At 44.1% G+C, this 3616-nt stretch overlaps 1 pseudogene; it reads left to right on the top strand.

Annotated features, from left to right (window-relative positions):
• Positions 1-1165: 1165 nt before the first annotated feature.
• On the top strand, positions 1166-2441 carry LOC119434544 (uncharacterized; annotated as a pseudogene).
• Positions 2442-3616: the final 1175 nt, after the last annotated feature.

Here is a 3616-nt window from a genome sequence, read left to right as displayed (position 1 = left end):
CTGCATTGACGTTCGTATGCACGAAAAGCTGAAGTATAACAGTCTAAGGTTCTTTTTGACGGAGGTGTAAGACAAGCCCACTGTAATTGCCGCCAGCTGTTCCTTTTTCCACAGGGCAATTGCTCATAGTAGCATATCAGAACTGCATGTGCCTTGCGTTTTGCATCGTCTCTTTAGGATAGATTAAGTATTTGCCTCAAAGCTCAGAACTATGTAAAAAATAGCCAATATCACATGCTCATCTTAACGGTTACTAATATAGATTGAATATCTATGAATCAATCTTTGTGAAAAAACCCACATCTTTCCACACCCACAGCGCCCTGTACCAGTGAGTCCGAGGCTCGAAGAAAAACCAAGGAGTTAAAAAAAAAACTGCGGAAACAGCGGGATTTTAACCGGAGGCTGCAAAGAAGACTGCTGAGGAAGCGTCAAGCTTTAACGATTGAAGAAATCGTCCGGAGCGTCCGCTTACACGTGTCTCCACTGTTGCTGCACTCCTGGAGGCTCAGCTGAGGATGAAGAATGTGAGCCGGTTCGGTCGCCGATGGTCAAGCCAGAACAAATCCTTTGCCTTAGGGTCTACTTTCATAGTCCGATGGGTTATATGTATTGCAGGCGACTTCTGAGGCTGCCATCAGTGCGATCCTTGCAGTTATGGCTTCAGCGTGGTGCCACTAAGGGTTGGATTTTTCCCGGAAATCTTCGACCTTATAAATAGACGAGCGGCTACCTTTCCATGCGTGACATAGCCTAGTTGCATTGTTTTCGATGAAATGCACATTAAAAAAAGACTGTTCATACAACCCCTCGCATGACAGGTTTGAAGGTCTGGAAGAATATACGGTTTTCAAGGCAATAGCCTCTGCAAGAAGGCTCTTGTCTTCATGGCAAAAGGTGTCCGAACGTCATGGAAACAACCTCTTGGTTTTTTTTTGCCTATCGAGGAACAACCGCAAGCATTTTGAAAGAACTGCTTTTGCAATGCTGCAAGTCCCTTGTGGACGCTGGCTTGCAACCAGTAGCGGTAGTCTGTGACCAGGGAAGCCAGAACATGTCCCTTTTTGCAAGCCTAGTCACCACCGAAGAGCCGTATACAGACACAGACGGAAGGGGGCTCTTTTTTCTTTTCGATGCTCCGCACTTACTTAAATGCCTCCGAAACATGCTATTTAATTATGATTTCAGAATAGCTGATCACCTTGTGAAGAGCAGTTACATTAGGCAGGCGTATGAAAAGGACCGCACGCATGAGATTCGTTCGATAGCAAGGCTGAACGACAGACATTTTAACCTAACCTTTGCATCAAAGATGTCTGTAAAATTGGCTGCACACGTTTTCAGCAACCACTGTGCTGCTGCAAGGTACAACTTGGTCACTTTTCAGCAGCTGCCCGCTGAAGCAATTCATACTGCACGATTTGTAGAAAGGATAGATCGTTTGTTTGACTGCCTGAACAGTTCACAGAGAGCGTCAAAGACACCTTATGCATCTGAGATGTGCAATGGCTCTGTTCATAGAGAGTTTCTGACGGAATGCATTGCAGTATTTGAAAACATGCGAGTAGTGGGTTGACCGAGGCAGCCGCCTTGTATACGCGGGTTTTGTTTAACCATGCGGTCTCTTTTGATGCTCTATGATCATCTCACAATGAATTATGGATTTTCTTATGTTCTCGGTAGGCGATTAAACAAGGACGCACTTGAAGACAGCTTTTCGACGATAAGGTCCAAATCAGGTGCGAAGACCAACACTACAGCTCGTCAGTTTCAGGCCGCTTTCAGGCATCTTTTGATCAATAACCTGTTCAAGTTGTCTGAAAACTCTAACTGCGCCGAGGACATGACAACGGTCTTGGCAACTCTTCCTGTTGGTATTTCGGCACTGTTTCCGGCTCTTGATATCGGAAGCACAGTCTCGCTTAGCATGACAGATGATTCTTTCTCGGACGAACTTTCGGACATACAGCAAAATAACCTAGTGTATCTTGCCGGCTGGTTAGCGGCGAAATTTTTGCGGTCCCATTCATGCGTCGGAACAACCCAGAAATGTAGCCTGAAGGTAGAATGTGCGTCATTTAGTGAGGCCAACCAAGTGCTACTATATTTGAGCGTAAAAGGTACTGCGGAATCTGACTTTGGAAGTCTATCAGTTCCTTCCCCTACATTCGTGTCTTTTGTTGAAGGCTGCGAAAATGTTTTTCAGGAAGCCATCGGTAGCCTTTTCTCCATGGAGAGAGTAGGACATACGTTGTGTACGCGTCTTCATGAGAAGGTTGAAAAGACACTCACCGTTTGTGAAGAGGACAATTATAATGCCTTGTTTTGTCTCTTTGCCCGAATCGGGTTGCATTGGTTTGCACGAAAAAGAAATGTTGAATTTCAATGTGGCACAAACGAAGCGTCAAGCTAAGCAACAAGTGCAAAGGCTAAACAGTTGAGATTTCTCAGGGTATATTCCAGGCGGTGAGCAAGGTGGTGAGTCTCCTCACAAAGAAGGCAAACTTATTTTTTTTAAATGTTTGGTACATAATTCGAAGGCGTAAAATGGGAGAACGCCATATCTGGCACTATATTATGAGCAGTGAACTGTGTACACTTTCCATGCTTTTTCTAAAAGATAAAAATTAATCCCTTTAATGTCAACATCCATATCCTATGGTTTGTGGAGGTGGCCCTTCACGGTGGTGAAGTAGAGCGACACAGCTTTTTTCTTCTTTCTTATCCTGGATTATCCTTCTTAGCGCTGACTTCGTGGCCTCATGCAATTATAGCTCGCCAGGTAGCATTCTTTTGTAGCATTTGGGCGCAGTAAGGCTTGCACTGTTTCGGCGGTACTGCTTGCAATAAATATTCGCAGATGCACCAGTAGCGATCTTCTCTTGTGAAAAAGAAATTTTAATTAATGTGTAAGTGGAGTTCCCCAGTAGTAAAGGAGGTATACATGGCAGTTCCTTCCTCGTCGTTTCTGTCCTGCCTTCCCATTTTACCATGGTCTTTATTTAGGTTACAAATTTCAACTCAGCCTCGGTTTATAGACTAGTGGCAAGGCGTAACGTGATGTTGTCATAGTGCTAGTGCCCTGACCGCCACTTAGCATCGGTGGACTAAGTGAGGAGTAAAACCTCCGGCTGCTACATTATCAAACACGATTTCCAGTTCACTCGGGTCATTGTGCATTTGATGTTGTTATAACTTTTTTGCAAAGCACTTTTGGATTTTCTCTATGGAAGCCGGCGGATATCAAAACTACTACGGGAGTGAGTCTATACACCTCTCTCTGCAGAATATAGTCTTTTTCTGGTACACGCTCCTTATTTTAGATTCCCATCAGGGCATGTTTCATTTGATGATTGATTGACTGACTGGCGACTGACTAAGTGTCGGCCATTCTGTCGCCCTCTTTTTTTATAAAGGCATATAAGTGTCAGTAATCAGGCAAAAAACGGCGCAACTTGCTAATAGCAACGACTCGGCTTATTTCGTCGGGACTCTTGTTCTTCCGCCTTAATTATTGGCGTGTACAAGCCTTCTTGTCATTTTTTATTACATCTTTAGATGAAATTTAGAATAAACTGTATGCATAACAATAGATAGGCAAATATGTGCTGGCGCG

The sequence above is a fragment of the Dermacentor silvarum genome, unplaced genomic scaffold (assembly GCF_013339745.2).
Source record: "Dermacentor silvarum isolate Dsil-2018 unplaced genomic scaffold, BIME_Dsil_1.4 Seq12468, whole genome shotgun sequence".
NCBI lineage: Eukaryota > Metazoa > Arthropoda > Arachnida > Ixodida > Ixodidae > Dermacentor > Dermacentor silvarum.
Note: the sequence above shows the minus strand (reverse complement) of the source record. Positions and strands in the feature narration are given on the sequence as shown.